Source organism: Pteropus medius, unplaced genomic scaffold (assembly GCF_902729225.1).
Source record: "Pteropus medius unplaced genomic scaffold, Ma_sr-lr_union100, whole genome shotgun sequence".
In the NCBI taxonomy this organism is placed as follows: Eukaryota; Metazoa; Chordata; class Mammalia; order Chiroptera; family Pteropodidae; genus Pteropus; species Pteropus medius.
The window spans coordinates 4,024,511-4,038,018 of record NW_024344371.1 but is presented as its reverse complement, the minus strand read 5'-3'; the positions used below and the strand labels follow the sequence as shown (position 1 = coordinate 4,038,018).

Sequence of the window (13,508 nt, the reverse complement as noted above, 5' to 3'; positions counted from 1 at the left end):
GGGTTATGTTTTTTTTAAAATTTTATTTCCATTAAAATTACACAAAAGCAAATCAATTCATTTCAATCAAAATAACTAATGTTTGCATCATATTTATAAAACAAACTATGTTGTTGTTTTTGTTGTTGTTTGTTTGTTTCCATTTTCCCTCTTGAATGAAATACTAGATAGATTCATATCTATACATAGAGAAAAATGGTCTATATAAAGTTATAATTTAGGACTTGATGCTGTAGTCTCATAGGTCTGGTTTAAATTGAGCTATACCCATTTGCTAATCATGTGACCTTGGGCAAGTTTCTCAAACTCTTTGAGCCTCAGTTTTCTCATCCTAAAATCCTGGTGATAATAACACTTTGTCATAGGGCTGTTGTGTTGATTAAATGAGGTAAGGTACATATAATATGTTAGCATAATACCCACTTCATAGTAAGTACTCAATTACATATTGGCTGTTTGTGTATTTGTGTGTGCACATGTGTATGCCTATGTGTGTATTTAAACGCATATGTTCATCGGCCAGGAACAACTTTTAGCTCTACTCCTTTGATCCTGGATTAGGCTTGATCATGACAGATAGCAGTTTTCTCTTCAAGGCATTAATTATAAATATGTGTAAAAAAAAAAAAATCAGACACTTTATAAATAAACATAATAGTTTAACATGTCATTTTGGAGATGCTATTCCGGCATTTCGAAAAGATATATATTTATTTCAGATACTAATAGGTATTATGCAAAAAATTTAAAAAAACTCATTAGCTAAATGATTAAGAAAGGCTGGCTTACAAAAACGAAAAGTTCTTTTCTCTTTCTCAACAAGATTTCTCAGAGTTTTTTAACTCGCTAAAGGACACTGTGATTTCCAAAAATGGAATATTTGGCCACGAAGCATCTTTTCCTTCAGACATGGAATGGACCTAGACAGTCATTTTGGGTAAAGCTGTTCTATTCTTATTCCAATTATATGGCCACGGTTCAGAATTATTTGGAAGGCTCTTGAGGGAATCACCTTGTGGTTCTGTGCAGCCAAGGCTTAGTTTGCATAAGATTTTTTTAAAAAACAAGATAAAATTAATGTTCACTCTGATTTTTTTTCTTCTTTTGTTTTAATTGTGCTAAAATATACATAACATAAAATTTACCATCTTAACCATTTTAAGTATACAGTTCAATAGTAATAAGTACATTCATGTTGCTGTGCATCCAATCTCTGGAACTCTTTTTCTCTTGCAAAAATAAAACTCTATACCCATTAAATAACAACTTCTTATTCCCTCCTGCCCCCAGCCCCTGGCAACCACTATTCTACATTCTGTCTCTATGAATTTGACTACTCTAGGTACTTCACATAGGAGGAATAATATGATATCTGTCCTTTGTGACTGACTTATTTCACAGCATTGGTCAACATAATCAACACTAGCTGTTGCAGCAGACAAACCTGAAAGCTTCACTGCTTGACATCAGACGGCGACTTTCTCGTTCATACAGAGACTAGTGTAGATCAGGTGATCCACCTACATCTTATGGTTATGCTTTTTAGAAGACACGGACTTGAAGGTCATTGCAGGAGAGGAAATGAGGAATGGAGTAGGTATCGAGGCCCCTAACTGCCTTTGCATGCCCTGAAGCAATCCATGCTGCTCCATCTTATGCTTCATTGGCAAAGTCTAGTCACATAGAACTAACTCATCTGCAGTGGAGGCTGGGAAATGAAGAGGAATCCATGGAATTTGGTAGCACTGACTTTGCCAGACATGTTTATTGAATTTGTGTCTTACTCAACATAGTAGTGGCTAGCCGTTGTGACTTTGTTAAATCAGCATTTGTTAGGTGGCACACAGGGTGCTGGATGGTGAGTCATGGTTCAGCAACAGACCTCAAGAAAAATTGAAATAGAGAAGTTTATCACTCACAGGTCCTGGAGGAAGTACATGGGACACCTAGAAGAGACACATGGGGAGGTCAAGACAGAATGGGGGGGAGAGGGGGGGAAGAGAGAGAGAGAAGGAATGCTGGTCTGGTCCTGGGGGCATATACCTTTATTAAGGCTATATGTGGGTGAAAGAAGCTTTGGGCTCCCAGGATAGGTTAAATGCATTCAAACAAAAAGGCTGAGTTTCACCTACTCCCCTACCCCAGGGACTCTTCTGTAAGGGGTACATAAGGCATGCAGGTATTGAGAAACAGGGAAGACTGTTGATCACAAGGGCTATTGGGAAGTCATATCAGGAACTTATATTTTCTTGTGACTCTGTGAGTTGCTATATAGGGCATGGACTTGCATGAAGGGACCAGTGTCAGTTTAAGACACTGCAGGCCACTTGGCCAAACAAAATGGATACAGAGGTATGTTTGAAAGAGGTATGGATCCCAGTTACGTTTGAAAAATATCTCTGTATAAGCATATGTATGTGTGCATGTGTGTGCATCTGTGATTTATTTAGTCTACAAAACTTGGTGGAAATAGGAATTCATAAACCTCTTGTAATAGATCTATAGTGCATCAGAAATTTGTGAATAGGATGGGTTCATAGTGTCTATCACCAATCAAGTAATACTATAATTTTGACTATCAGAGAATTAGAAGCATTAACTTATGACTATTTAATTTCCAGATAAGACCAATGCTAAATTCAACAGATAAGTGTATTTATTGTTTTTTTTTTTTTAATCTCCAGAGAGAACATTAATGGTAATATTTTCTCCCATAGCCATGCCAGTGATAAACTTAATTTCAGCTATTTTGATGTCGGATTTTAGAATTATTCCTTACCGTGCATTTTCATTTGCCTCTATTGTGCAATAAATTAAGCTTGCTATTGTGATTTGAAATTTTCTGGGTTGGTATGGTTGTTTTGACTAATTGATCATGCCTTTAAGTAGTTTTTAATTAGAGGGATATTCATTAATTCTTATGTATAAAACTGACTTAAATTCAGTTGAAAGGCACATGGCATATTAAGTATACAATAATACATGCTTTATACCTTATGTTTGAGTGTCTATAATAATTACATGAAGGCTGGGCCTGCATTATACCAAAGCAGCTACTTAAAAAGTGCTAAGCCTATGAAACTGATTGTTTACCATCACACATACAAAGAAAAAGAGAGTTGTTTGAATGACTCCAACTTATAAAACTAGTGAATGCCATCAAAGCATATTATATATTGGAACCCAGTGACAGCACATAACAGTATTGCCTTATGCTTTATTACAATGGCTAATTTTAGCCCCTAACATAGTTTCTGGTGGCCTTGTCTAACACATTTGAGGAAAATAGATATTAGTTTCTACCTTGCTGTGAACTCCCTTGGGAAGCCTCAACTTCTTTTTCAAAAATAGAGCCAATATCCAGTTACTTTAAAAAGATGTTTTTGGCAATAATTAGAATTTATTTCAAATTATATTTCTACAAAAAGAAGCATGAGGATCATCTTGCATTACCAAGTGTTCTTATCCATTTGGAACATACTTAAAATTATATATAATCTTTAATTAATACTAGATCAAGTCTTTATAAAGTTATAATCCTGAGTTATGATTTACAAATCACTTGATTTTTTTTTTTTGGTATTAAATTTGGAGAGCGAATATCCATAATGGATGAGATGTGTGTAGGGTTAGTCACAGGAGATCTACGTAGCGGTAAAACTGTCTAAAGGATTCTACAACATAAGGGGATATGGGGGTGCAGATTTCCCAAGATAAATAAAAATTAAAAAATCATGCTTTTAACCGAATACATATGGATGAAGGAAAAAAGTGCATTCTGTTGTATGATCTTCGGGGGTTCCAATTACAATATCAGAGCTCCATAGCTCTAATAGGTTATTTTCAAAATGTACTTCTCAGTCAAAACCACACATTTTGATTTTTGAGAGATTGGGTCTTGTCATTCCTTCAGCGAGGCTGGCTCGTGCTCATTTAATCACTTTTATTATTAAAGAAACTGAGTAAAATGACATTTCTACGTTATGCAAGAGTCAGTGCTAGAAGAAAATATTAAAATGCTCAGTCTATGAGTTTCCAGTTTGGTTCATACTCCACACAACACCCTATGTCATTTATATCAAGTTATTTGAAATTCTTCCATGGTGTTTCTTCTTAAGAGTATGTTGTTTTCCCAACACACTTTTTTTTTTTTTTTTGCCAGAGGGAACTATGAATTAATTTCTTACCAGTTCTGTGCATGGTCCTATTTTCATTGACATTAAATGCATTCTATAAATCCTACAAGTTTGTTTTGGATTGTTTATAGAAATACACTGAGAAGGAAAGGAAATGATTTGCTAAGCTGGATTTCAGTAATGGAGTAATCAGAGACTTTCATGGAGTTCATTTTATTCCTTATTTATGATTTATAGTTGTTTCTTTAACTGCCTGCAAGGTACATGAAAGAGCATAAGCCAGAACACTATGAAAACACACATAAATATTTATTCAAATGTGTTATTTTTTTTTTTTTTTGCCTAACAAAGCTTTTTAAAAAAGTTTTCTCTATTGCAGCATATTTTTCAGAGCAACTTACTCAAAATTTTTTTCTCTGTTTTGTTTTGTTTTTATTCACTTTTGCAAATTACTAGAGAAGAGGCAGAAGTCTTATTCTCCCAGAAGAAATTGCATTCACTGCAACTTTATCATGCCCTAAGTTGAAAAGCATGAGAATGTGATAATAATACTATTACTATTTTTTTTCCCAAAGAGCACAGGTGAGAGGCAAAGTAAGTAAACAATTGGGTCACACTCCCAGTCCTGCCTTCCACATCATCTGGAGCATAAAAGAAGCTCCACACAGATCTGTATTTATAAACCATTCTCAAAAGTCTGCGTGTGTAGTGGTGTGCATGTGCGTGTGTGTATGTTCACTTTCTATTCCTTAACAATCTCTCTAGAACTATTCATATTATGCTTTCTCTAGAGATATTAATATTAGATTTAACATTAATATTAAACAGTGGATTGAAAAGTAAAAAATACAAACAACTGCAAACATTAAAAAACTGTTTTGACTGCAGCAAACCAATTTTGTTGAATTAACCATTGTTTGAATACTGTTAATATGAGCCAGAATAAGGAATTTGTGGCCCTAATGATAAGCCACAATCTTCCTCTCTCAAGGATATCAAATGGAGACAATATGAAAAGTATATTAGCAGCATAGTCATACCAGACATTAATCGGCTGGGTGGCCATGTTAACAATAGTGGTAAAGTGTTTGGGTTTTGGAATTAGAATGCTTGGCTTCGAATTATGGCTCTGCCTCTTTGAAGCTGTGTGATCCTAAGTGAGTTACTTAGCCTTTCTGGGACGCAATTTCTTCCTCCGTAAAATGTGAATACTGGCAGTATCTACCTGGTTTTGTTATTGGGATTGAATGTTCTAAACCATTCAACCACAAAATGTGTTAATGGGCTTAGTACAATGTCAGACACTTAGCACTCAGTAAAATTAGCTAACATCATTAAGCAAAGTCTCACTAAAGATTTTACCACTGACCAAGATCTCATCAGAGAATATTAGGTATCCAGTAATTATGTTCAGAAGAACAGTGGATCCCTTGGCATTGAAGGGACATTTTTCACACATGTGTTTTAAAGATGCTAGAATACAAAACAACCTCCTTAGTGATTGAAGGAAAGATCTCTACTGACTCACTACAACAAAATAAAGTAATACAGTATATAACTTAGAGAAGGAAATAAAATTGATGGATGTGATAGATGTTAGAAATGTTTAACAATCTCTGACTTTCAGTGGAAGAAAAATGTTACCTTTTTTAAGGTAGAGATGTAGCTTGTCTCAGGGCTGACTCATTGCCCAGGACAGGCTGCTTGTGCAATCTTTGTGACAGGAATCCCAAGTTATACATCCCAGATGGAATGGGAAAAAAAATTAAGGTTAAATGTGTAATGCTTGAGTATTCACTGCTTAACATTTCCTATTTGGCATTGAACGATATATTTTACATATGCCAGTTTTCATGGGAACAAGATATAAGGGTAATATTACAATAACAATAACAACAACAAAAACAGTCCCACAGAGAGTTTGTATTCCCAAATACATGTGAATGTCAATAGTTATTGTTGTTTCTGCAATCTGGCCTAAGTCAGTCTTTATTTTTTCATGGTTGAGATCATAATCAGACTTCTCTGTGACAATATTCAACACTAGGACATAGCAGAGCAGCCTCTATTTTTTAAGATAAAGCCAATAAACATTTTTGAACATGCAAGAGCTCAGATGATATAATTACCATGAGGCCTTTTTGAAGACGCACTAGAAGTTGATTTTCAGGCCATCAAGCGATGAAAGAAAACGTATAGTGAAAGATCCGGTGAAAAGCATGAGGAATGTAAGACAAAGACACTAGAACTGAAAGGCTATAACTCTGGGGCCGCAATTGAAAGACTATCAGGATTGTAGAACTAATAGTCAAACAAGTATGGAATTATAGAATAGAATGTAAATGTCATAAATCTTGACAGCGAATAAACTGTATAACTAAGAAAGGGGGAGCATGAACAAGAAAGAAAAAGTGTGGTTGATTCTTTATCTTTTATAACCATGGATCAAAATATACACTTAGAACTGATAAATCTAGTAATAGAAATATAAAGCCATATAACAATAAAAAAGTCCTTGAGTACTACTTGTCCAAGGATGTTTCTAAATACTAAGAAAGGTAATACAATCTGCTAGAACTGACAGTAAAGGAGAGAGGGAAATGAGAAAGAAGAAAATCATTCTATATACTAACTTAATCACTTTATATAGCATTTCAAAAAGAACTATATAAGTAAATAATTAAATGTACAGTTCCGATAAATGGTATAGTTTGTATATCAAATCATGATCACAGGAATAACAACTTAAAGATCACGCTTCCTTTTAATACCAGAGGAAAAAAAAATTGTTAGAACAAACACAAACACACAAAAGCACATGCATGCATGGTGTCATTATCTACTTTCTTGTCTGTATTCATACTTTATCATAGCTTTTGGCCGATGAGGATTTTCATTATTCTATAGCCAGTTAAATTATGCATTTAATAATGTTGTAAAATGGGCAGAAGAGTGCATGCTACCATTTGAAGGAAAAATGTAAAAAAAGAAAATGCTTGTATGTGTTAAAAATTTTAGATGCATGCCTACAAACTGCATAACAATTTACTTTAGGGAGGAGAACTGTGTGCTGGGGTTAGAGGTAGAGAGGAAACTTCATTTTAGGCCCCTTTTGCACGTTTTAGAATATTGTAACAGTATTTATTACTTTTAAATGGAATCAAATTTAAATTAAAGAAAAACAAGAGGTATTCAACCGTGATTCATGACCTCAATGAAAATGGTTCATTGTAATAGTTTGAATGGAATAGGTTAAGAGAAAAATGAGGGAGAGGGGTGGAAAATTGAAGCAAAGACAATAAAACATAATTATAGAAACATATTTTTAATAAGTTTGTATATGCTTGAGGTTATGATAAAGGCAATAGGGTTAGGATTTTTTTTTTAGATAGGCAATAGATTAAAATAAGGCAATAAGATAAATATAGAAAATGGATAAAGATAATAATACTCTAATATGTGTTTTTGCCATTGGGGGGATGATCCAGCATCTAAGAGGTAAATTTTACCAAAAATGATGACATTGGTTTTGAAACACTAAATTTTTTTTTCTGATAGGAATTAGATAAAAGTGCTTGCTATCTATTAGGGCTACTTCTCCTTGGTGGCAATAAGAACATTTTATCCATGTCTATTTCCATAATGAAAGGGGACAGGGAAGATAATTGAATAGATCAAATAAAACTTCATGGGAAAAGGCAATATTGGTGGGGATCATGGGAAAAGGCAATATTGGTGGGGCCGGCAGCCTGGTATATTCTCTCTACCCTGCTGTTCTTGCTACTTTGAGATTCCACCAACACACATAATATGTACTGGTTGGGAGAATGAGGGGCTGAGGAAGTGGCAGAAGTCATCCTGTAGGTCTAGCTCTACAAAGCAAATGAAAATGGTTATCTTTTGAAAAAAGAGAAATGGAGAAAAGCAATGAAATGTTTCTATTTCAAGATCTTTAATTATGTAGAGATTTATTTTGCTTTCCATTTCAACATATATTTTACTTTTGTAGTTTATCTGTTAACTTTTGGGAAATTTTATTTTGCTTACTGCATCTGCCTCTAACCATGCAGTTCTTACCCAACCCAAGCCATGGCCACCCATACCCAATGTCTTCTCCACTCCTATCATTTTTTGATGTGCTATTCTACGGCTTTCTATTTCCATCATGTTAAAATTATTTTACTTTCTCACCAATGGGATCTCGATCTCCTTCTACTCCAACTTCATTTTCAGACCTCTCTAATGAAAACGTAGTCAATTGGGTGGAGTCATTGCATATTGTTTAGGTAGATAAATGAGTGGAAATTTTAGCACCTAGAACAGTGCCTGTGAATTGAGCATAGAGTCAGTAAATGTTATTGAAAATAATAAATAACAAAATTTCAAGCAGTAGATTTTGGTTCAATTTAAGGCAGCTCGGTTAACAGAGCTGTCCAAGACAGAACCAGGCTATTCTTTCAAATTATGAAAGGATTTCATTCTGGACAACTAATTCCCAGTTTTTTATAATATGATTTCTTTATTAGATAGGCAGTTGGTCTGAAATTTTTTTTCCAAGTCTTAACTCTTAATGATCATTAGATTTATTTTCTACTTACCACTGAAGTTGAGTCTTATGTCTGCATTGCTTATGAAGAAGTGGACTTGCTTATGTAAAATGATTCACTTTTTATGTAAGATATTAGTCTTATATCAAAACAATCCTAACTTTAAAAAATAAAGTTAACCTGCTTAGGTATTCAAACAGCTTTTGCCGGAGGGCGTTTATTGAAATGAGCTGAGACAGAGAGACGTGACTGCAGAGGCCTCCAGCACAGTAAGGGTAACCAGGTTGAGAGACAACTTGCTCAGCTGTTCAAAAGAAAGAAGTACTAGTTCCAGACTTGCTCCAGAGAAAAGCTCAAAGGGATTCTGCCCTGGCAGAACAAAGAACCCCAGGAGGGAGCCTTTGCTCCAAAAGAAGGGTTTTTGCTTCAGGAGAAGACTTTTCTACGAAAAGGAGACTGGCTGTTTCAAACTCAAACTCAAACTCAAAAAAAAAAGGCTGATCTCATGGCTCTTAGCAAAATAGTGAGTAGAAAAAAAATATTAACTTGAATCCAGCTGAGAGCAGTGGATCAAAGTAAACCTATTGCATATCTAGGAAAAAAAAATGACTGTTTCTTGCACTTAGCTCTTGCCTGCTTTTCCTTTGTTTTATATTTTGTATTTCTCTATTATTTATGGTTGGTAAATGTGCTTTGAAACTGTACGCCCTTTTTGTTTGTTTTCTCTGTATCATTCATATTTAATTCTAGGAACATTTATGAAATGTCTGTTACAAAGCAGACACTATGTAAGGTGCTATAGTTTAAAAGTGAGTGGGATATGACCCCTTCCTATATGAGAGAGTAGTGAATAACCCACACAATTCATGATAATAGAAGGGAAGTGATTAAAAAGCATAGGTTTTGGAATAAGACAGACTAAGATTTACATCCTGATTTTATCATTTTTATTTATAAGAACTAAGATATATAAAATAAGTTATAATCTTAAGTTCCTTTATCTGTAAAATATATTATAGGTTATTGTGAAAATTAAATGAAATTATGTAATGAACTGAATTGAGTACCAACCCCACCCCAAATTTATATGTTGAAGTTCTAACTCCTGATGTGACTGCATCTGTTTTTAATAAATGTTCTTAATAATTAACTACTACGATTACTTCCACTGTTACTACTACCATAACTATTCAGTGAATATAAAAAAAATTCTATGACATCATTTGCAAATATTATAATTTATATCATCTGTGATGGAATTGGAATGGATGCTGAGAAGAATATTTCTGACCCGAATCTTGAAGTATTAATCCATTTCTTTGTGCAGAGGAAAGCAAAAGTATTTCTAGGGAAAAAAAAAAGAGAGAGAGAGAGACAGAAAACAGATTTGGGAGATTTTATTCACTAAACTGAAAGCTAGAAGACATGGTTATAAAGATACAGATCTCAGTTGTAAATGATATTAAGCCAGATGATCTCTGATTTCCTTCTAGCTCCTTTTTCTGTCTTGCTTTCTGCCTCATAAGTTGACTTATATGGACTTTAACTAGAGGTTTTTATGTCTTTGGCTTCCAAATGAGTCTGGCCAATGGGAAATCCCCAAAAATATCAGAGGGAGAGGAGAGAAAGATCAAGATATCTATTTCCCTAGTTACCTCCCTGGGAAGTAATGGATTGGCTCAGTCCACTAACTAATGATCAATACAAGTCATAAATTGACCTGTTCTACCTCTGAGTCTCTTTCTTTCCAGGTGTAACCTCTCCCTTATCTTGTTGTTTTGGACCTAAGGGTGGCAACAAATCTCCCCTTGAGTGTCCCAGGTTCCTGCGTTGTCCTTATGTAGTTTCCCACATCCTGTCCACACCACTGCTATTCATTTTTTTTGTAAATAAACTTTCCTAGAGTTTTCCTGATTCAAGTATACTCTTTGTTTCCTGTTAGAACTTTACTGATGAATAGTGATTGCTGTATTAAGACTTTGTTTATTCATTTATTTATTCTATCATAAACAAACATCTGTTAAATGCTCATCAAGGTGCTGCTAGACATTGTCTTTGGTCTCATGCAGTTTGAAGTCTGGTGTGAGGTGTATACAAATAAATAGAAATAATAATCTAGTTTAATAGGTGTTAAAATAAGAAAAGTACAAGGTGCTTAGGACTATATAGCAAGGACACCTTGCCTGGACATGATTGGGTAACAGGTAAGCAATATAAGGTTGAAACAATAGGGGGAAAAAATATTGAGCACAATGGAGATAAAAATATGGACATTTAGTACACAACAATATGTTACTATACTTTGGGAATGACAATGGATGACAGAGAGTGGAACATGGTGGATTTAACTGTATACATTTTGTCTAAAGAATTAGTCACAGAAAACCTATGGTGAGAATGGTTCATTAAGCCTTGGCCTGGACTAATTTGGATGTGGTCCTTGTCTTAAGTGCATTTGGGGATAAACTGACCTTATTGGATAAAGTCAACTTTGGTTTTTAATTGTTAGAGAGAGGTCTGGGCAAAATGTGTAGTTGCTAAGCACAACTGGAAGTCATCTTGCTCTCAAACTTATCTTCTATATAGCAGAAGCAATAATATTTTGATTTTCTAGTCCTCTACCATTGTTTCTCTCTCTTTTTACTCTAAGATTTCTAAAATGAATTATTAATGTCTGTATTATTCAGAGTTCTCCAGAGAAATAGAACCAATGAGATGTAGACATAGATTCTTACTTTAAGGAATTGGCTCAAGAGATAGGGGTGGTGGTGCTGTGGAATGTGCTTGGAAAATCCAAAATCTGTAAGATGGACTGACAAGCTGGAGACCCAGAGAAGAATTGGGATTGTAGTCTTGGGTCTGAAGGTAGACCGGTGACAGAATTCCATATTCCTTGAGGGACCTCAATCTTTTTTCTTAAAGCCTTTGGCTGATTGAACGAAGCTCACCCACATTAAGGAGGGTAATCTAGTTTAATAAAAGTCTACTGATTTGTTCAATAATTACATCTAAAATATACCTTCATGGCAACACCCAGACTTGTGTTTAACCAAACAACTGGGTACCATAGCCTAATAGAGTTGACATATAAAATTAACCATCACAATGAATGTCCATGATCTCTATATCTTCTCTACCTGCTCCCTCACTCAGCCTTTAAGATGCTACATTCCAATCCCATCACTAAGCCAAAATACAGTTTTCTTAAAGGCAATATAGGATTTTCTTATTAGTAAGTCCAGGAGACTTTTAATTACCCTGGACCTTTTGGTAACATTTGATATTCTTGGCCATCTTCACCCTTTTAGAACCACTCCTTTCCTTTTGATTTCTAAACATCTGATCTTTCTTCCTGCCCATTTAACCAGCTGTGTGCTTTCCCTAAAGCTTTGTTCTTAGTTTTGGGTTCTCCCCTTCAAATTTTTATTCTGGGAGAACACATTTATTATACTGGTTTGAACAGTCAGGTTTGTGTCTATGACTTCTGAATTTTCTTATGTCATGACTTCTCACCTAGGAGGTATCTTTGCACTATTATACTTCTTCATTGAATTACCATTAACATTGTAGTTTTTTCCCATGGCTTCTGGCTATCCCCTTAATCTGGTAAACTGATATGTATTTTAAAAATTTGGATCATATATCATTAGACTGTTATGTATTTTAAAAATTTGGATTATATATCTCCTTTGATCTCAAACCACAATCATTAGTATTCCAGTGTAATCTACTCTACCTAATTCTCAAGGCTTTTCATGATTTTGTCAATGATATTTTTTATTCTTTTACTTTACAACATACTCTAAATAGGCAAATCTATTTACTATTACCAAATTCATTTTATCTAATCCCAATAAGGTAATCATTTGGTGCTGGATACTGGGAATACAGAAGGGAAAAATCCCTGCCCTTCATATACTGACAGTAGCAGAACAGTACCAGACACGTGGGAAGTATGTGTAGAACTTACCTGCACACGACTCATGTTAATGCAATTCAGCCTATGACTAAGTATTTTAGTAGTGGTATAAACTAGTTTTCGTGGGCAAGTGACGTATTCGATGGAGGAGTAGGGTATAATATGACAGTCAATAGAAGCCAGGAATCAATGTGTGACCACAGAAATAAACCTTGGCGTCTCTCTCACACACACAAAATCTCAGTTTTCACTAGCTCAATGTTGTTTTAACAGGTTAAAGAGAGTGAGCTTTGCAATAGCTCTAGAGGGATTAGTTTGAACTATAGGGGTGACGGTTTATGAGTGGCTATTCAAAATTGTGTAGCTCTGTATACACAATGACACTTAAGTCAGAGAAAGCCCTGCCCTTTCTCATCTGTCTTCAGTAAGGATCCCTCATTTAAGGTCCTTAACTACTGCCAAGCATTTAAGTTTAATCTGTCCTTTAAGGTCTAGCCCAAGAATTACTTCTTGCATAAACATTTTATTTGTTCTTTGTTTTCTGAGCAGCCTTGCAATCATTTATCTTCTCCTATAACCATACATTTAACTTAATAGTCAATTTTTTTATGTTTTTATTTGCAATTGTTTTATATATGTTAGTCTTATTTGTTCTAATTAGTTAGTAGGTACTTTTTAGATAGGGACTGTGCCTTGTCTTTATTCTTATCCTCTGATATTACTAGCATAACGGTTAGAAGGTAGCAGATATTCAATAAACACTTATTAGTTAACTAATATTTCTTTTTTTGGAAGAAGTGTGGAGAAGCAGAGAACAAACACACTCTGTATCTAATATGGTACAAGACCAGTACTAGCACATTATATATAATATATAATTTAATATTATAAAAGCGGAGTGAGGAA

At 34.5% G+C, this 13,508-nt stretch overlaps 1 long non-coding RNA gene across 3 annotated transcripts in view; it reads left to right on the top strand.

Moving 5' to 3' along the window:
• The window catches only part of LOC120608549 (uncharacterized), a 321,204-nt gene that overhangs the window by 141,934 nt on the left and 165,762 nt on the right, over nucleotides 1-13,508 (top strand). The gene's annotated exons all lie outside the window — the stretch shown is intronic.